The sequence below is a fragment of the Sinocyclocheilus anshuiensis genome, unplaced genomic scaffold (assembly GCF_001515605.1).
Source record: "Sinocyclocheilus anshuiensis isolate Anshui unplaced genomic scaffold, SAMN03320099.WGS_v1.1 scaffold1570, whole genome shotgun sequence".
Classification (NCBI taxonomy): domain Eukaryota; kingdom Metazoa; phylum Chordata; class Actinopteri; order Cypriniformes; family Cyprinidae; genus Sinocyclocheilus; species Sinocyclocheilus anshuiensis.
In genome coordinates this window covers 17048-39281 of record NW_015546153.1, presented here as the reverse complement: position 1 = coordinate 39281, position 22234 = coordinate 17048, and the positions used below count along the sequence as shown (strand labels likewise).

The following is a 22234-nucleotide window of genomic DNA, read 5'->3' as shown; positions in this document are numbered from 1 at the left end:
GGCAGATAGCATTTTGACGCAGTGTCTCATTCATTCATTCATGCTGTGTTGGTTTAGGGATGTTAGCGAGTGGTGCAGAAAGTGAGCATAACACCACAGCTAGGGTTGCCATCACTCCTGTAAAGCATTGGATTGTCCTATGTTTATTGAATTAATATAAGATATTATTTGGACAGTATTTTCATAAACTGTAAACCATGCATATGTATTGTCCACGCTAACTATTCTATCATATTTCCCAAGTTTAGACTTTTTTCCTGGCTTATCAGAAATTTATCTCAGAAATTCTTTCCTAAAGTATGATGCACCCCATAACTTCCATTCCAATCAGTGAATGAATTTTGAGTCTACTTTTTAGGACCTATGCTGATTATTACATTTTCAAAAGCCATGGACCACTCTAAACATCCTTAGCCAGATAGGTTCATTGTACATTTTTGTTTCTGTGGATTAGAATCAAAGTAATTGGGATGCTTTATTTTAGTAATCTTAGTTTAGAAGTGTCCACCTTTAAGATGTTGTTTGGGTGGAGATAAAATAGAAAATTTAGATCAGAGAAAGAACTGGACAATAAATATACGTTAATATATTTGTGTTTTTTTCTGCTGATACATCTGTTGCTCAAACGTTTGAGGAAGCTGCTGCTGCAGTCACTCTCCTAAAGCTGTTGTGGATGAGACATCTCCGGTGCTGGGTGAACTCAGTAGTTCCTCAAATTGGTGAAGCAATCTTCTTCACATACTTTGTCTGGTGACATACCGCTGTGTGGCTAGTCGTGTGGCGAAACCTATGGACCTGATTTTCTCTTTTGTCAGGGGTCCAACCAGGGAAAAAGGTGACTTCATCCAGACTGTTCTAAGGATTTGAAAGTACTTGGACAAGCTGAGGTGCACCTGTTTGCCTCTCTAGAAACAATTCATTGTCACTTCTAGTATACTCTGAATATTGCTCCTTTAACAGTGGATGCATTCCCTCCAATTCAGTTGCATCCAACAAATACTGTGCAAAAACAGAGAGACTGTGCTGCTAGTTGCACCTAAGTGGCCCAAATTCCTCATGGTTGTCAGAACTGGTAGACCATGGAAAATTGTACTGAGAAAATATACTGAGGTGGGATCTGCATTCCCAGGTGCAGGGCACAATCTGGCATCCACAGAAAAAGAGGTAGCCATGTGTGGCTCCTAAACAGGGCTAATTGATTGTCATGGGCTATGCCAAGGAGTCTTGAACAATATTTCTCAGGTAAGAGCCCCATTTGGGATTGTGCTGCTAAACGTGTTGGTATTAGGGAACCTAAAAGCCTTGTCATTCAGCAACTCTTGTTTAGAGTTTGGCCCAGGTTTTTCTAAGGCTGCCTGTAAGCCATAAAATGATTATATGCCCAAGGTTTGGCCCATTTCCCTCAGGAAAAAAAAATGTATTGCCTTGCAGGCATTCACTGGTATTCCATTATCAGAATCAGAAATAACTTTATTGCCAAGTGTGTTTACACACACAAGGAATTAGTCTTGGCATCAGGAGCTTCCAGTACAGAAAGTACAAACATAGTGTAGACATACATATAATTTAAATTAATAAAAACACTAATAATAAAGAGAATAGACAATCAATTATAAATAACAATATAGAGAAAATAAAATGTCAATAGACAGAATTTTGAATGTGTATACAGTATGTGCTATTTACAGGTGAAAATTTTGATTAGTTATTTACAGATGTGCAGTCCTGAGGTTTGTTATGTGTTGTTTAGGTGGGATATGGCCTGGGGGGAAAACTATTCTTGTGTCTGGCTGTTTTGGTGCTCAGTTCTCTGCAGCGCTGGCCAGAGGGCAACAGTTCAAAGAGGGAGTGTGCTGGGTGTGTGGGGTCCAGAGTGATTTTACCAGCTCTTTTCCTCATTCTGGAAGTGTACATTTCTTGCAGGTTGGGCAGGGGGGCACCAGTAATCCTCTTAGCAGTCCTGACTGTCCGTTGTAGTCTTCTAATGTCTGATTTGGTAGCTGAGCCAAACCAAACAGTTTCCATTATGGAATTGGAAAAGCAGTATGGGGATTACATGCCTTTGTTGATCAGTCAGGTCAGTACATTTGGTTTGACCAGCTATTTGTGCACTTAACTGGTGCCTCAAAAGGTTGGTAAGAAAGCTCATTCCACAAAAGCATGAATACATTTGCCTAGTTCTATAACTTGGATGTGTCCTTACTCTCTTTCTATGTTCTCTCTGTGAAAGAGAGGTTGTTTTCTAGATTAAAAATTAAGCTTGTTCATGAAACAGATTGTTTTTCATTACCCAATAACCTGGCAAGGTTCAATATTCATCATAATACATTAGATACTGCTTCAAATCTCAATGAGTTTATTGCTGACTTATAATAATAATAATAATAATAATAATGTTTAATTTATGTAACACCCTTCCCAAGCTCAAGGATGCTTCACAATAACAGTAAGTAATAACTGGGGCAGTAGTGGCCTAATGGTTAAAAAGTAGGACTTATAACCCAAAGATCACAGGTTTGAGTCTCGGTACTGTGTAAATTAACATTCTTGCAGCGGAGTTTTGAATATATTGCAGATGGGCGATATAATGCACTGGTAGTCTAGAAAAAGCATCTAAGGTCAGTGAAGAGTCAAAAATTATGCCCAAGTTTTTGACGGTGACTGATGGAATAATTGATGTAGCTTCAAGGTCAAGTCTGTGGGCATTAGTTATGTTTTTTGTTAGAGTTGGGGGACCGATAATTAAGATTTCTGTTTTAGTCAGATTCAAACTGAGAAAATTGGAATTTAGCCAGGTCTTTAACTCATTGATAGCAGTCAAGAACAGTCTTTAAATGAATACTATTAGAACAGGGAGTGTCAATATGGATGTTAGAGTCACCAAGAAATATGACCTGGGACGATGGAGCACAAGCTAAAGTTAGTAGTTCACGGAGTTCTAAGAAAAATAAGTTTGCTGCTTAGGTGGTCTATAAATTAGGATAATTGTGAGGGGGCAACCGCCAACTGTCAAAAACAAAAAAAGTCTTAGTACTATGAAAATCCAGTTGAGTAAGTGTTATGGTGTTACGATAGATGACCGCAAGGCCATCCCCTTTACCAGATAAACACGTCTTAGACAAGTACTGATATCCATTTGGTGTAAGCAGATTAAGATGCATAAAATCATTAGGTGTTTGCCAAGACTCAGAATTAAATAACATATCCAGGATGGTGGCAGCGATTAGTTCATTTAGATAGGGGGCCTTGTCCAAGATGGAGTGACAGTTCAACAGAGCATAATGGTTTTGCAATACACCTGTATTTCCAGTGAAGTTGTCAGTTAAGTCTATCTTTTTTATGCAGACAAGCAATCACGGTGGACGACAGTCTCTTAGTAGGCGTTATGGTTTAACCAGAGCACTGTTATTTGACCAAATGCATGGAATAACAGTAGGTGTTGGCTGCTGAATATTAAAAATCCTTCGGACTGAATGATGTACATAATGCAGGCGCCGGATGATCTCGAGCGAGCAGCAGTGCTCGTACATCGCAGAGTCAAGGTGTGGGTTCCCATTAAGTGCATGACAGGTACCCAATTTCCATGTTGGAAGGCAATCAAGTAATAAAAAGGTGAGTGCTAAAGGAGAGTGCTAAAGCCTTTGACGTGTTGGCAATAGCCATGAGAGAGCCAGCTATCAGCAAAGCAACGTTAGCCAGGACCACAACCATTGCAACCTCTATAAAATGCTTACGGAGAGGAAAGCTACTCGACCAGACAGTAAGCCAGTAGAATGACTGGTAAGAAGAGTGTTAACTCACCTCACAGTCAGTCCGATAGATGGAGGATAGAAGGGTGAGAGGGCTTGCAGCAGGCCAACAACCGAGAGTTCCCAACGGCAACAGGAAAAATACACCAAGTAAAGCAGAAAAAAAGTAAAGTCCAGTTTGCCAAAGTCCATCAAGCTGTGTGGAGAAAGTGAGTCCAGTTTGTAGATGATGCAGAATAGGATCTGAAAAAAAAAAACACTGGGGTTCTTTCCAGATCAAAGAGCAGACCCAAAAAATTAATCAACACAGACAAACAAACAAAAAACATAGCGTGGAGCGGCAGCCAGATTATTATTATGGAATATTATATGCTTGTCAAGGGCAACCTTTGGGCCCCTTTGGGCTTCTTTGGCAATTCGACTGGAGAAAGAATGCCAACCAGAATGATTTATTGGGAAAACTGGCTTGTAAATGTTTTGCGTATTTACCTTCTTCATTCATTCTGCCACAAGCAGAAGTATGCTGTGGTCTTAGATACTTTTGGTGTCTAGATTTATAGTGCTGTTTTTGTAGTACCTTTGTCACATTAAATTTGGAATATGTTGTGCACTACTTTTCCTTAATATCGTACAGGCTTGTTTTTGCAGAATAAAAACAAAAGATTAAAAAGACGTACATACATCTGAAGGATGATGAATGTTTCCTGTTTTAGCAAAGTCAAAAACAGAGCAATGACTCAATTCACTTCTTTTTCCAGCAATGTCATTTAAGTCCTTTAAATTTCTCACACAGGTGTTTGGCTGTCTCACAGAGAGGTTTCACAGAGAGAGGCTTACTCTCTAGGAGGTGCTGGCATGCTGCTTGCAGGAGTTTTGGAGGTTGGCATGCTTGAGCACAGTAGTCATTGTTCTCACTCATTACCTGCTGAAGGACTGATACCCTGAGGCTGCACGATATGACATCACCCCGCAAAATGGTCTCTGAGAGCTCCCATGTGTAAGATAAACCTGCTTGCATTTGCACTGCAATGTCCTAAAGCTACAAGGGATGTAAATGTGGGACTGAAACAATTATAGGTAAAACCTTTGAATCTTGTTTATAACTGTGAGCGTTCAAAATTCCTGGGAGAGAAAAGGATGCTGGAATTTTTACAGCCAGATTGAACAGCAAGTTTTAGTTCAAAATGTTTTGTAGGGTTGCAAAAACACATCCTGGTCACATATCAATCTAAAATCTTTGTGCAAAAAAATATTGCCTATTTTAAGAATAGTTTGCATTTGTGATTTATTTTAATTTTATTTTTTTTACAACAAACACATTTTTTACCATAAATTTTATGGCATGCTACATACTGTACCATTTAAAATATGCAGCTTGTTTTGCATTTAACACTTCTCATAACACCCGATGTACTTGCTACATCGTTAGAAGAATGGCATCTACGCTAATATTAGTCTGTTTCTCTCTTATTCCGAGGTCACCGTAGCCACCAGATCCAGTCTGTATCCAGATCAGATGGTCACTGCAGTCACCCGGATCCAGTACTTATTCAGACCAGATGGTGGATCAGCACCTAGAGAGGACCTCTACAGCCCTGAAAGACAGCGGAGACCAGGACAACTAGATGAGCCCCAGATACAGATCCCCAGTAAAGACCTTGTCTCAGACGACCACCGGGACAAGACCACAGGAACCAGATGTGTCCTCTGCACAATGTGACTTTGCTGCAGCCTGGAATTGAACTACTGGTTTCATCTGGCCAGAGGAGAACTGGCCCCCCGACTGAGCCTGGTTTCTCCCAAGGTTTTTTCTCTATTCTGTCACCGATGGAGTTTTGGTTCCTTGCCGCTGTCGCCTCTGGCTTGCTTAGTTGGGGACACTTCATTTCCAGTGATATCGTTGACTATTGTCATTTTGCATTATTGACACACTATTTTCCTAATTAATGCTGTTCAGTTGCTTTGACACAATCTGTATTGTTAAAAGCGCTATATAAATAAAGGTGACTTGACTTGACTTTAAAATATTTACTGAAAAGTACACTACAACATGACCAAATACAAAACCTAAGCCAGCCCACAAGATGCCATAAAATATTAACACATATCTCTGACTCTACAACTGCTCAAACTATTTGATACTTTTTACTGTCTTGATTACTTTCAGGTGTATCTTGTTAGTTATTACCCCCTGTGTAATGCCCTTGTTTTTATTTTGCTCATTGTTGGCTCTTGTCCATTTTTTGTTGGTGTGTTTTTGGTGCTTTCTAGTTTCAGAGTTTCTTTGTATTATGTTTTTAGTTTATTGGTTGCTGTTTTGTATTTTCCTTTTGTTTTCTAATAAATCAACTTCATCTGCATTTGGATCCAGCTCTCCTTCATTTCTAAGTGCATCATTCGTACCTGTTGTGTGAACTATCCCTTTAAATTGCCCTAAAACAGGCTGTATTTAAGTAAAATATGAATTCTTACTGAACTTCAATGGACTGGCCATCCATCCAGGGGGTTTCCAGAAAATCTGGGATAGGCTCCAGTGACCCAACATAAGACAAGCGGTTTGGAGGATGGATGGATGGATGGATGGATCATTTCTTATTACATATGACACAAATATAATCTTTACAGTAGTGTTGACACAATGCCAAAATTGTGTCTTCGATATGCCACACAGCAACTACCGGTCTATGATACAGTCTGTCATGGTGAAAAAGTTCACTTGTCACAAAATAAATCACACTAATCTGGCTTATATTTAAGGGCATGAGCTAGGGATGGGAAATATCATGAAAATTAATATGTTTTACGATATGAGTAGTTTTGTTTTATGTTCATTTGTATCATGATATGCTCATTTTTGTTATTTTATCTTTGTTATTAATAATAAGAACATAGATGCAAGTAACAAACAAAAGGAGAAATGCAATAAAACAAAGACACAAATGAAATAAACAGTTTTAGGTAAAGTAGGTCTATTTAACAGTAATATTCAAGTAAGAAATAATACATCAATTGAATAATCAAAATGTAAAAATAAAAGGACAAATCAAAATGTAATTAAAGGTACTAAAGTTAGTCAGTCAAGATCAGTGAGTGATTTTGTCTTTTTCTTTTGTTGTGTGATTAACATTATAGATAGAGACAGAAACAGGAATATTAGCCTGCTGTCACTTTAAGGTGCACAAATCCAATAATCTGTTTACATTCACATAAATCATAATCCAAGACAGGTGTATTAACATAATTGTGTGTGTATTTGGCCATTGAAGCACAATAACTCGTGAAAGAGATCTGAATTTGTGATTGCTTGTTGTCTGAGAGATGCGGCTTTCAGTGCACGTGCATCGGGTGTGTGATAGTGATTGAGTACTGCACTGAGTGGTTTTTTAAGGTTTATTGCACTTAACAAATCTTTGTAACATCAAGCGCTAATATTTTCTAATTCACGCATGTTTCATATTCACTCTAAATTGTCAATAAGCTAAGCAGTCCTGCGCTGAGTGGATATATAAAGTTTGGCCAGTGTGCATGCAGGGAGTGGAAGAAGAACGCAGCATGCACACTGCCCTACTGTCACACATCGACGCAACTCAGGAAATTTGGCTCTTATTAAAACACTGTCATTCTTAAAGTACTGGTACAAGTAAAATTAAGAATCATACCTTTTTTTAAAAGCAGGGTATCGTGATACCTTTTTAGTACCGATATATTGTGCAACACTACTTTACAGGTTTAGTACTGGACAGGTGAAAAAGAAAAGCAGTGCAAAATATGATGACCCCTGTTTGTCAAAAACCTAGTTTACTATCAAAGTTTGCTGCGTCTTTGCATCCAACTTCAGTTAAATATGCCTGGAATTTGCAGCATGGGTACATAAAAATGCCACATATTTGCAACTTTTCTTTGTAAAAGCAGTCACACACACAAAAAAAGTAATCATTGGTGCAGTTGGTTTAAAGCCTAACACTTGTTAAGACAATAAACCTCGATCTCGTTGTAGTTGGCTCCAAATGTAATATGACACAGCAGTCCTCAGGATTGTTCCTGTGTTGCTTTGGTCAAATTCAATATCTTTTGATCTGAGCTCTGTTGCCTGTATTCTGAGATGTTCAGGTTTTGGTTTGTGTTGGCTGGTTTGTGGAACATTGCTCAGAGGTGGGTTACTCCGAATACTTGTGTCAGGGAACTACATCAGTATGAGAGAAACTCTACAGGGAAACAAACAGCATTATTCCAATAGATCCAAAATTTCTTTGAGTAACCCTCGGATTTGAGGTCAATGACAGGAATGTCCCCCTGAAAAATGTGGAAATTTGTGTCAAATAAATTATTCACACCATGCCATGTATTACAAAGCCAAAAGAAAACTGTGGGAACTCTGAGCTGTCAGGGAGCAGATTGGGGTCAAGAGAGCTGGGGGTCACCGACTGCACCTTTGGAATTTTGATTGAAGTCAGTCCCTCATGTTAATAGGGGCCTCGGGGAGTCTTGGTTTAAAAAAAAAAAAAAAAACTCTCTCCTGCTCAAAGGGAAGAGGGGACGTGAGAGCGATATCCAAGAAAGCGGCACCAGTGCAGCCAGCCTTTTATCCGATATAATCTTGCTTTAAGCAAACATTCGATCTGGCGTGTGACTTTTCACAAGTGCTGAGGGAATTTTCTCCCCTCCTAGGATGTGAAGGTGTGTAGGAGGCTCTGGCTGGGAGTCGGGCAGCGGTTCACACACTTAAGTGCCGTTCTGAGGACAAAACACAGAGGGGACAAACAATGGGAGGTGAGCCAGGCTGGGTAAATAGGCCCTAGTTGGGGAGATACAGAACAGAATAATTTGCAGGTCATGCTGTGGTGCTTTTTCCACACTTGACGCTAATGTATTTCCTCCTGGCTCTGTCTCAGTGTTGTAGGCTTTTTATCTGTCACCTCTGGTTTTTGATGATCTCTGGTCTATATTATGCAATGCAAAACGTCCATTTCTGTCTGGTTCCTTTGAAACAAGGGTCTGTGCATGGTGTGCTTGGCCAGGTGGATCTGCAACATTTGTTACAAAAAGCGATTCAAATTAGTTCACTTGACAGGTTAAAGGATTGTTTCTGCAGACACTAGCTCGTTGACATTCAGCCGTGGATTTCTGTTGTGATGTATTGCATTGTTCTGTGAACAGCAAAACATGTTTGATAGATGTGCATCTATCAAATCATTTAACAGATGTACATGATAAATGTGCCTGTGTGTTGTGCTTTTTTGTGTGGTCAGCTTGTGTGGATAACAGATGCTTTCATGTCCTGAACACAAGACCTTTCATTCATCCATGTCCAATACTTGCTACAGTTGCTAGGCTTTTGAAAGAATGGATTGTGCCAAGGCCATTCCTTTAAAAATCAATGTCATGGACCATTTCCCGTTTCAATAATACCTGACATAACCAACAAAACATCAAGGAAAATGTCTGCTATTTGAAAATGTATGTTCACAACACATTACTTTGTTTACTTATATTTGTCTTGTTCCTGAACTGGCACTAAAAGGGTGTATACATAAAGCTGTTTGTGGAATTTCTGCTCCCCTGCAAACACAGAAAATTTCACTAATGTCAGTGTACCTGTATAGTTCCTTCTCGGGGGAATGTTCTTTGTAATTGATTTAAAAAAAAATTGGATTGTGTTACCATTGGTCATTTGAAATTAATTACCTGTGTACAGTGTTTTACCATGTACAGTGTAACTTAACAAACAGATACTGTGTACGCTTTAGGGGAACCTATACTCAGTTTCGAGTATCGTGGTAGAAGTTTATTCCCCTGTTTGAACAAAAAAAAAAAAAAGAGAAACAAGAGCAGAGAAACACAACTTACAGCCAAAGCCAAAGATGAAATCAACTGAAAATAAAACACATTAAATTTATCAAGATCTCAGCAGAGGAGGATTAAACATCTCCACAAACAGCATCACCAGCTTCTTATTACTAACCAGTGTGACTTTATTTCTGTCATATGTGTACAAAAGCTCTTATTGAGATTTTAGGGGTTGTACTTTCATTTGAACTTTCACTGTCATTAGAAAGTACAACCGAAAATTCAATCGGTGTTTGCTTTAGTTGGGCCCTTGAACCTTGACTTTTTAAAAATAGTTTTTCTTTGGTTTCTTAAATTAGCTGTGTTTATTTAACGCAGTTTTTATAGTGAGAAAAGCCAGAATAATCTGTGATCAGATAAAACTGGTGTTTGTGATGTCAAGACCATCATGAACTAGTCTGATTCACTGATCTCACCTAATGTTTAATCTCTTATTAAGTGTGTAACATATAACTAATACTCTTGAATTGCACCACCTGATACTACCTCAATCATTGTGAAACATTCATAAGCACAATATGCACAAATAAAAGCTTTGAAGTATGGCAGCACTTAAACACACACAGACATCAACAGTCAGCCTATGAATCTCAAGATTGGTGACAATCAAATTGATCGACCCATATAATTACACACTAATTGAGATCAGTGAATAAGGTCATGAGATGATTATTTAATCATTATTAATAGTTAACAAAACCACTTCATTACAATTTCTCTCGGCTCTTCTTGTCATAACAAATGTGCTTTACATAAACAGATACAACAACAGAAAAACTAACATTAAAGAGTCAAGGGTCAAGAGCCCAACTAAAGCAACCACTGATCGCCAAAATGGTGAGGCCAAACAAAACATTTTCAATACAATATAAACCTTGGTTAATTCTCAAAGAATTTTTCTAGCTATATCACAGAAATAAAGTCAAACTGGTTAGTAATGAGTGAAGCTGGTAATGCTGTTTCTGGAGTTGTGTAATCCGCCTCTGCTGTTTTATTTTGTTTAATTTCATGTAAGGCTGTGGCTGGAAGTCAGTTGTAGTTTTGTTTCTTGTTCTTTCCTTCAGTGATTCTGCTTGTTAACAGCAGCTGTTCATCAGTGTCTGAATTCACTCATTTGTTTTCAATCACTCGGTCTAGTGGACTATATAGTGAACTAATGTAGGGACTAGTGAATGAGGGTGTAGGGTGTGATTTCAGACACAGTCTATGAGTGTTGACTCTGAGGGTACTTTCTCAAAAACAAAGGTTAGATCTATTACAGTTATTCACCGTATATTGTAAGGAAACTTACTGTAAATCATTTAACAGGTTTTTACTGTGGCATTTCTACAGTCTTTTACTGTTAAAATCACGAAAAATGTTTACAGTGTGAGATGTGAAGGTCATGATCATTAAACGTTTTGTTTTTGTGAAGAACTGTGTCTGAACTGTAAATCATGCTTTTTACAATTATTTTACAGTTTAATGTTACCATAGATAATGCCCTTCCCTGTTTATATGGTATTAATTTTATTTGTGCAGGTCTTAAAAAAGTCTTAAATTTGAGCTTTAAAATTTTGCAGAAACCCTCAATTTAATTACTCCCTAATAACACTTACTCAAAACAGATATTAGTTTTTCTCCACCTACTGGCATAGGCCTGCGAATATGGAGTCATAGTCAAAATTTGGTAACACTTTAGAACAGAGAATACTTATTCACTATTAACTACGACTTTTCTCTCAATAAATTCCTAATTTGCTGCTTATTAATAGTTAGTAAAGTAGTTGTTAAGTTTAGGTATTGGGTAGGATTAGGGATTTAGAATTGTCAGCGAGTCACCACAATCACCTGCCACTACTTACACCAGATCACGTGTACCTGAGTTCTAATTCCCCGCACCTGTCATCTGCAATCAAGCCATCATTCAAAAGCACGCTCCTTCCAGTCACTCACTGTCCGGTCTACTCTTCACTACACTGAACTTACCAGACTCTCTCTATGCTATTGACCTATGTCTACTTACCCTTAGATTCCCGAGGTTCCTCCTTCGTCAATCTCCTTCGTTCCTGGATCCCATACTCTCCGCAAACCTACAAGAGGAAAACCATCAGCTTAACCAAGCTAAGACTCACAGAACAGTCTATTGAGTTGGATACTCACCATTCATTGCTTCAGTCATTCTACCTCTGCAATTCCTGTCAATAAACCTGCTTATCCTTAACTAACCTGTTGTCTCCGGCTTGATCTGTGACGGAAGACCGGACCGTAACAGATACCTCCATGGATCCACGACCATCCACTCCCGCGGATGTCCTTGAGGAGCTGGTCAATGCACTTCGCACTACTCTCACACCAGCACCAACTCCTCAAACTGCCTCTGTCAGTCCCATGGCCATGCCTCCTTCCTATGCGGGTGATGCAGCTGAGTGTGGCGGCTTTCTCCTTCAAGTGGCGCTGTATATCGAAATGCAGCCGCAGAAATTCACAACAGAGCGCACTAAGGTAGCCTTTCTGATTTCTCTCCTTTCTGGCAGAGCATTAACATGGGCAAAGGCAATATGGAATGCAAATAGTCTCATAATTAATTCTTATGAAGCATTTACTAACCATTTCAAGGAAGTGTTTGGCTACGCTACAGGAGAGCTTTCTGTGTCTGACCAACTACTGCGGCTGCGCCAGGGCGCCACTCCCATCCACGATTACACCCTGCAATTTCGAACGCTGGCTGCATCCAGCGGATGGAATGAGGCAGCGCTGCTCAGCACTTATCGACAGGGATTGGATCCCCGAATCCGCACTCAGATGGCGATTTATGATGACAATGTTGGATTGGAAAACTTCATGTCAAGAGCCAATCGTATCGCCCAGCGCTTATCAGCCTGCCACACTCCAGCAGCCGCCCACCAGTCTGCAGCACCTGCAGCCAGTTCTCCAGTACCAGAGCCCATGCAGGTGGACTCTACAAGGCTCTCTCCCTCTGAACGTGCTCGCCGCCTCGCAGCAGGACTCTGCCTCTACTGCACAGCCACAGACCATTACATCGGAACCTGCCCTGTCCAACCCCCACGTCCAGCGGTGAGTACCCTTCAATTTGAACCTGAAATCTCCAAACTTTCCATGCTATCAGTACAACTCCTCACTCCAGATCATTCCATTACAGTCCCTGCCCTCGTCGACTCGGGCTCCTCGGGCAACTTCATCTCGCAGGACCTACTAAAACGTCTTGCCCTGCACATGCCAAACCCGGGAGCTCAGAGTCGAAATCATCCAGGGAAAACCGCTAGGGCATGGGCGGGTTAAATTCAGAGCTCCTCCGCTGAGGCTTAAGATCGGCAACCTGCATGAGGAAGAGATCACCTTTCTGGTACTGGAGGGACCTACGGTGGATATCATCCTGGGACGCCCCTTGCTCATTCTCCATTCTCTGGAAATCAGATGGGACTCGTGTGAGGTAACTCACTGGAGCAAGTTTTGCCTGCAGTACTGCATCTCTGCCCTTCCCAAACCATCTCAAACTCCTCGCACAGCTCAAATAGCCTCCACTCGCATCGAAAGTCCTGAGCCGTTGGAAACACCCACCGTCCCATCTGATTATGTGGCGTTCCAGAATGTTTTCAGTAAGCAGGCTGCCACTCACCTACCACTTCATCGGCCATGGGACTGCGCTATTGACCTGCTGCCTGGAAATAAACTCCCCAAGGGTCGAGTATACCCCCTGTCCATCCCGGAGCACATCCAGGAGGCTCTTTCTCAGGTTTTCATTTGTCCCTCCACATCACTGGCCGCATCCAGTTTCTTCTTCGTGGGCAAAAAGGATGGGGGCTTGAGGCCATGCATTGACTACCGTGTGCTAAACTCCCAGACTGTGAAGCATCTTTACCCACTTTCCCAGGTCCCTGCCACTCTAGAGGAACTCCGTGGGCACGCATCTTCTCCAAGCTGGACCTGCAGAGCGCATACAACCTCTTTCGAATCCGGGAAAGCGATGAATGGAAAACGGCCTTAATTACCCCATCTGGCCACTACGAATATCTCGTTATGCCATATGGCCTTTCTAACGCCTCGTCTGTCTTCCAGGGGTTTATGAATGAGGTGTTCCGGGAGTTCCTCAATGACTTTGTGATTGTCTACATCGATTACATACCCATCTACTCCCGGAACCTGGCCAACCATCGCCGTCACGTGAAGCAGGTCCTCAGGAAGCTTCGCCAACACCACCTCTTCCTGAAGCTGGAGAAGTGCAAATTCCATCACCCCACCGTGCAGTTCCTCGGGTACGTTATCGGCCAAGAAGGAATTAAAATGGACCAGGGGAAGGTAAAGGCCATTACGGAATGGAATCGTCCCCAGTCAGTGAAGGAGCTCCAGAGCTTCCTAGGATTCGCGAACTTCTACCGTCGCTTCATTAAGGATTTCAGTCTGCTCTCAGCTCCATTAACCTCTTTGCTCCGAGGTAATCCCAAGTCCCTGTCTTGGAACCCCAATGCCCACGAAGACTTTGAACAACTCAAGATCGCCTTCAGCACGGCCCCTATTCTCCGTCATCCTGATCCTCTGGTCCCGTTTGTGGTGGAAGTGGACGCGTCCTCCACTGGGGTTGGGGCCGTGCTGTCACAACTGTATGGCGAGCCTCCACACCTCCAGCCTTGCGCATACTACTCCAAGAAACTGACCCCAGCGGAGCAAACTTATGATATTGATAACAGAGAGCTGCTTGCAATAAAACTGGCCCTGGAAGAGTGGCGGCACTGGCTGGAGGGAGGCAATCATCCTTTTACAGTTGTCACCGACCACAAGAACCTTCAATATCTTCGTGATGCTAAAAGGCTCAATCCCCGTCAATGAACCAGCTCTGCTGGAAGGCCCAGAAGAAGATGTATGTTCCCACATATCAACGACTACCCCTTCTGGGCTCAGTTCACAATGTACCGGGCTCTGGACATCCAGGCAGCCAACGGACCCTCTCGCTCCTCCAAGCTCGGTACTGGTGGCCCAGTATGTCCCGTGATGTCATCAGGTACGTCCGGGGTTGCTCAGTCTGTGCCATGTCTAAATCTCCTCATCACCTCCCCATAGGCAAGCTCATGCCACTACCCATACCTCAACGGCCCCGGTCTCACATTGGGATCGATTTTGTAACTGACTTACTCAAATCCGAAGGCAACACCAGCGTTCTAGTGGCAGTAGATCGCTTTTCGAAAGCCTGCAGACTGATTCCTCTCAAGGGATTACCCACGGCGCTAGAAACTGCCGAGTCACTCTTCACACATGTCTTCAGGAATTACGGAGTTCCAGAGGATATCGTCTCAGACCGGGGCCCGCAGTTCATCTACCACGTGTGGAAAGCTTTCTTTCAACTGCTAGGAGTCACAGTGAGCCTGTCCTCCGGTTATCATGCCCAGACTAATGGCCACACTGAGCGCAAGATCCATTACCTCCGGGCATACTGCCAAGATGATCAGCCCAGCTGGGCCCGCTTCCTCCCATGGGCCGAGTATGCACAAAACTCCGTCCGACAAAACACCACCGGACTCACACCTTTCCAGTGCATACTCGGCTACCAACCTCCACTCTTCCCATGGACCAAAGAACCATCGGAGGTCCCAGATGTGGACTACTGGTTCCGAGCGTGAGACTCAGCTCAAGTCCACCTTCCCGGCATTCCTCAACTCCCACTTACCAACCTGGACAGCAAGTATGGCTATCGACCCGGGATCTGCGCCTCCGCCTGTCTTGCAAGAAGCTGAGTCTCCATTACATCGGTCCGTTCCCGATACAGAGGCAGATAAATGAGGTCACCTACCAACTCCAACTTCCACCCAGGTACAGAATTCACCCCACCTTTCATGTGTCCCTCCTAAAACCCTTCTCTCCTTCTGCACCAGAACTCACGGCTCCAGCAGAGCCTCCTCCTCCAGAGATCCTCGAACAACCATCTGTCTACCAGGTCAAGGAAATCCTGGATTTGCGGCAGCGGGGCGGCTGACTACAATACTTGGTAGATTGGGAAGGATATGGACCAGAGGAAAGATCCTGGGTGGCCCGGGACGACGTTCTTGACCCCACATTGCTAGAGGAGTTCCATCGGACTCATCCTAATCGTTCTGTACCCAGAGGCCGTGGTCGCCCCCGTCGCGACCACTATTTACACCAGATCACGTGTACCTGAGTTCTAATTCCCTGCACCTGTCATCTGCAATCAAGCCATCATTCAAAAGCACGCTCCTTCCAGTCACTCACTGTCCGGTCTACCGTTCACTACACTGAACTTACCAGACTCTCTCTATGCTATTGACCTATGTCTGTTTACCCTTAGATTCCCGAGGTTCCTCCTTCGTCGATCTCCTTCGTTCCTGGATCCCATACTCTCCGCAAACCTACAAGAGGAAAGCCATTTGCTTAACCAAGCTAAGACTCACAGAACAGTCTATTGAGTTGGATACTCACCATTCATTGCTTCAGTCATTCTACCTCTGCAATTCTTGTCAATAAACCTGCTTATCCTTAACTAACCTGTTGTCTTCGGCTTGATCTGTGACAAGAATAAGGTCATGTAGAATAAGGCATTAATATGTGCTTAATTAGTACTAATAAATGGCTAATATTCTAGTAATATGCATGCTAATAAGCAACTAGTTAAGAGACCCTAAAATAAAGTGTTACCCACAATTTTTATTGGCATGATTGTCAGGCATTTACAATATTTATAAAACATTTATGAAACTTAGTATTACAGAACATAATTGGGTAAAGAGCGACATAAAATGAAGGGGAAATAAATATTTAACAATAAACAGACTTTAGGATAGGATGAATATAAATGCAAATGTTTTCTTGTAGGCTTATATTATTTTATTTTTCTTATATAGCCTATTGTTTTAACAGATATTGATGATAACAGTTTGTTCAAACTTAATTGGCATACTTTCATGAAGACTAGGTCATCATAAGCAATATAATATAATGTCATACAACTGTTGTGTCTCCCAGCACAGTTTCAAAAGCATGGAGAAGATACTGGGAGATGGGCCATCACACGAGGACAACAGCCCAGCATCAGGACCAGTATCTGCTCCTTTGTGCAAGAAGGAACAGGAAGAGCACTGCCAGAGCCCCACACACTACTGACTCACATTATGAGTTGATTTGATGAAATTCATGTAAGTTCGATCTGCCTGTATTTTAAATTTTTCTTGTTTTTTTTCTTTTTTTTTTTACTTTGATTTTCGGGTGTGATTTTGAATCCAGCCCTCAATGGGTTGATGATTTGATTTCCTTTGACCGCAGTCACATAATTTTCTTCTCCATAAATTACTAAATGAATATAAGTTAAGACTTTAAACCTGAATATTTCATTCATCAAGATCCAATGTGTGATTTATGTGTTTCTTTTTTCTTGTTTTTCTTTTGCACATAATATAATATAATGTCACATACTTTGTTATTTTATCTTAGTTTCAATTTTCATGGACTTTTAATTTGTATTCTTTAGTTCTTGTGTTATTTTGTTTGATTTTCCTGCTACTCCTTAATTACTATGGTGTTAGATTTTGCTGAGCAAAGGTTTGGGTGGCTCGCCAATGTATTAGATTTCTCTAATACATATAATAAGTAAGCTTGACCAGAGTTCTTGTGGGGAGAAGAATTTATTGAAGGTAGTAGTGTAGCACAGATCTTCAGCAGCAACATCAGCGTTTCGGCCTTCAAAATATTTTAACCCTTGTAAGAGTCGTAGCTTCTCCCAGAGTTCTTTCTGTGAGACAGAACTTTATACCTGGTAACAAATGAAATTCAAACAATAGACCGATACCATTAGGACCTCCTACTGGAGAACTAACAATAGACAGGATAGAAAGGCCATCCTCTGTATTGATCATTTGATTGTTTGAGCCATTTGGTTCCCACCTTTACAGATGCACATGTTGATTACATCAGGGCAGACGTTTAGGGTAATTACATCAGGAATGAGTCACAAGGTGACATATCAGATGTTGATTAAACAAGAAAGAACTATACTCAAAAACACAAAATCCTTCAATCCTCCCTTTGATAATTTTTGATCACAAAACATACTTTTCAATAATCATGAATACAGCATGCTGCATGCAGATTCCATTACTTAAGATGACAGAATAAGAGTTCATGGTGAAGTTTGCATTCTCTTGAATGCTTAAGTCCTTTTTTTTTATTTTGACGATATTGTGATATTGTGGAAGTGGCGGATGTTGTTGTGTTCTGTGGATGTTCAGGCATGTTCATCTAGGTGTCCAGTGCAATGCAGTCTAAGCGTTAGATGTCTTTGCTCATCCTCTGGAATGCTGGAACACCTGCAATTACACACAAGAGAAAAGGGAAACGTATCTTTTCAAGGAAAATATTTGAATCAAATAACTCCTAACTGCCTCTAAAACTGTCCCTATTTAATGTTGGCAGGACACTACTGTGTTTATCAGTGGCTGTATGTCTGTCTTCGTACTCAGGCGACAAGCTAGAGCCTAAAAATCCTAGTCCTGCCATATCTGGACTCTGATAAACACTACTGCCATCTATCCCTCATATCTAGGCAGATGTTTCAAATCCCACTGGTTCACGTCGATCCACTTTTCCTTTCCTTGCACCTTAACTGCTCTATCAGCTACCAAGAGACACTGAAGTGAGCTTTCCCACCTGGATTCTCGTTGTGATCTCTGAGGTTTTTTTGAATCATTACCATACCATGGCCCCCTTTTGGAGGTTTCAAAACTTTATTCTTGGCATTGTGTACTGCCAGGCTGCGTCTTTCATCAGTTTGGACAAGGCTGTCAGATGTCAGATTTTCATTGGACATGGGCTGGCCTGTGACATGTTCAAAAGGGCATAGTCCATTTTTTGTGGTTATTCTTACTGCATTGGTTGTCATAATGCAGTTTAGTTCCATCTTCCATTAACAATGCCAATTGTTTTCTGGGCACCTCACTTTGAATCGGTTTACTATGCAAAACTGGTTGTGTGTCTTGCTGAAGTTGTCTTAAGGCCACTGTATGTTAACCTCAGTCCTTTTCATCTTTGGCTTCAGTTGTTGAGACTTCTGTGTATGATTTTCCCTTCTGTATGGTGTGTTCATTTGTCTTTTTTGCATACATATGGAGTCCATCAGCTTTTGGATGAAATGTTTCTAGCTGGTGCTGCAGAGAAAGGTTCTTCAGTTACCCTGCAACTCTACAGCTTTTAGCAGAGTCTGTTTTTGTTTGGCTGTCAACTGCTGAAACCTCCTCATCATCACTTTGATGTCTCAAACTCAGCTTGCAATCACGAACCCAGTGTCCTTCCTCATTGCAATGTCTGCATCTTCCCTGAGTTTTTGCTTTTGAGTGTCTCTGATATTCACTTTCTTCATACCCCGTTGTCAAGGTTTCAAGCTGAACAAGAAAGTTTGTACAGCTTCCCATCCAGCTTTATGTTTTCTTGAGACGCACCAATCCTTCTTTCAACACTTTCTGTTAGTCTCTTTTGGTCATTGTCTCTTAAGTTCACATTAACAATCATCACACCGTCTAGTGAATGTAAATTGTAGATTTTCTGCAAGCGCTGAAGAAATTGCCAGGCCTTCCAAGGTTGTTTGTACACAGCTGGCAATTCTTTCGACCATTTATCAACTTGCTCTGGTGTAGCTGGTTGATATGTTCTGTATGGAACATATTTCTTTACCATTTTTGTCGTAGAACAGTGGTTCCCAAACTAGGGTACGTGAGGCAAGAACAAAATGCTGAGTTTTGCGGTGTTTCATGAACGCATCTGTGGCTTGATTCAATGATTCATTCATAATTACAGCCACTTGTTTCGTTACTAAATGAACGAATGACTAGATGACTCACGCATTAAGACTTACCGCCAACTACTGGTGGTTTTAGTATTTAAAAGAATCACTTTTCACTTTTTTATGATCATTGCATATTACTCTACTGAACTTTTTTTTTACATTTAAAACATTATTAATATTGTATTTATAAAGATAAAAAATGCACTACAAAGTCAATTTAGGCGGCAAATATTGTCCTTTAATGGAAAAGGTGCAGTCTAATTGGAGGAGAGGGGGTATGCAGAAGGATGGTAAATGATTTGAAATTAAAGTTTGTTTAACAGTGGAAATTGAGTCTTACATTATTTAAATTTTATTCACACACAAAACATTAATGGTGAACATTTTTGACTTTATAAAATTATTCTCTCAAGTCTTGGCAATCGGCCCCTATTAAACATTAAAGAAAGACATTTTTCTTATACATAGTTTAGTAGCCTACTATTCATTTAGGCATAATTTATCATTACAATCATCTTAATTATTTCCTGGATTCTATATCACCATAGTTCCTAAATGTATGTAAATGCATGAAATGGGATTCAATTCAAAAACATTTTCCCCCATTTTGTGTCCCCCTCCCCCCACTTCTCAAACCAAAGTTACACCCTTGATTACAGGAGCAAGTCTAAACTTTGAGTTCCTTGTAACCTGAACACGTGTTGATGTTAAATTCAGTCCCACTGTCAACAGAGTTGCTTGAAGATTTTGATTCCTGTCGTTTGGAAAGTAAAGCCAGCAACTTGTCATTTTAATTTAAAAGTCTTTCTTTGTCCTTCTTTGCATTCTGCAATTGTTCAGCCAATGCTCGAACCTTTGCTTCCTCTGCTTTGTTCTCACGTTGTAATTTGTCAGTTTCACATTTCTGTAGATGCTGTAGAATTTGTTTGACCAGAATCACAGACAAGCCATCTCTGTTGGTGTTTGTCCTTAAGCACTGCATCTTTCCAAAAGCTCTTTTAATGTCTGGCAAGGCCCATAGTCCACTCTCTGAGTACTTGATACTGTACTTCTGGCACATGTCATCATGGCACTTCCTCAGTCCCAGCCTTTTGTCCAAATATGCATTCAGATTCTCCAACATCTGATCAATGCACGCAATTGAAATTGAAAGGGGCATGCTGGCGCGTTTGACTGCCGCTCCTCTCTCCCGTTTATTTTAAGTTGTTTCTATGGCTATGAGCCAGTGAAGACTGTCTATGTCTTTTTATTCTACCGTGATGTGGAATCATGCTTCACATGCTGGACTACTGCTTTTATCTTTGAGTGCTGTTTGTTGGAATTTACTCTCCTGTTGCCTGTCCCAGGACGTACACCGCTTACGTCAACAACTTATGTCAACAACTGTGAGGCTGCTGTTGGTGTGTACCCTCCCAGAATGGTTCTCAGGTACACTGCTCGCCAGTTGTTGAACCTGAAGGGAAACTTAGATTTGGTGAAATACATACATGCTCTCTGCAGTCGTGTTGGAATACTGCGACCTAAGCGTTACATACATCGCTCTTCAAGGCGTAGTTTTTTATGCTCAACATCTAAATCTGTCCGACTTTTCTGTGCAAATCCCATAGACTGCTGTTTAGACCTACAGTGGTTCATTTTAATAACTTATCAGCACTCAAGCATGTGGAGGTTGCCTCGGATTCATCTGCTCCCTCGCGTCTGCTAAAATCAGCACTGTTTAACGCGCGCTCTGTCAACAACAAAGCTGTTATTTTATCTTACATAATTTTAGAACAAAAGTTGGACCTTGTCTGTTTAACTGAAACATGGCACAAAGAATCTGATGGTCTTCTTTTTAATGAACTGACTGCTGCTGGCTATAAATGATTAAATCTCCCTGTGGTAGAGGTGGGGGTATCATTGTGTTGCACAATCAACAGTACAACATGTGTCCCATGGCTGTTCCCGAATCTGATTCATTTGAATGTCTTGCTTTGAGTGTTTCTGCGCCCCTCTCTACTGCAGTGGCTACAGTTTACAGGCCTCCTAAGTCAAATAAAGACTTTTTTATCTGAATTTTCTGATATATTGTCTTTTCTCTGCCTCAGATTTGAGAGAATCCTTCTCTTGGGGGATTTCAACATCCACATGGATATAATAGACTCCACAATAAAAAAAGAACTTTTTTTCCTTATTGGAGTGCTTCGAGTTAAACCAACTTGTGGACTGTCCTACACATGACAAAGGCCACACTTTAGACCTTTTGATTTCCAATGGTTCATTTGTGTCTCAGTTGTCAACCTCTGATTTAGGTCTGTCTGATCATCGGGCTGTCTTTTTTAACATGGAATTACCTGACATGGACACTACCACTTCTCACATCATTAATTATCGCAAGTGGAGATCTATCGAGCCTACTGATTTTTCAAATTTTATTGACTCTTTAAGCTGTGTTTCTCTACCTGATGATCTGGATAATAAAGTCTCTGTGCTGAATTCTGTTCTCTTGTCTGGCCTGGACACGCTGGCTCCCTTGAAATCATGATCTGTTTCTTTTGCACGCTCCGCTCCTTGGTACAATGATGATCTGCGTGCTATGAAGGCTATGTGTCGTAAAATGGAGCGTAGATGGCGCATATCAGGTTTAACTGTTCATTACCAGGCCTGGAAAGACAGCTTACTTGAATATAAGGCTGAAATTGTGTCAGCTAGATCTGTTTATTTTTCTCAGATAATTGTCAGCAATCAGAGAAACCCTAAACAACTGTTTCACTCAATCAACAAGCTGCTTAAAAATCACAGCCTGTTCCTGCTTCAACTCACCTTTGTAATATGTTTTTGGAGTTTTTTAGCACCAACATTTAAAATATATGTAAAC

The 22234-nt window shown here is 41.1% G+C and overlaps 1 pseudogene; it reads right to left on the bottom strand.

Annotated features, from left to right (window-relative positions):
- Positions 1 to 18963: 18963 nt before the first annotated feature.
- Positions 18964 to 20503, bottom strand: LOC107701286 (uncharacterized; annotated as a pseudogene).
- Positions 20504 to 22234: the final 1731 nt, after the last annotated feature.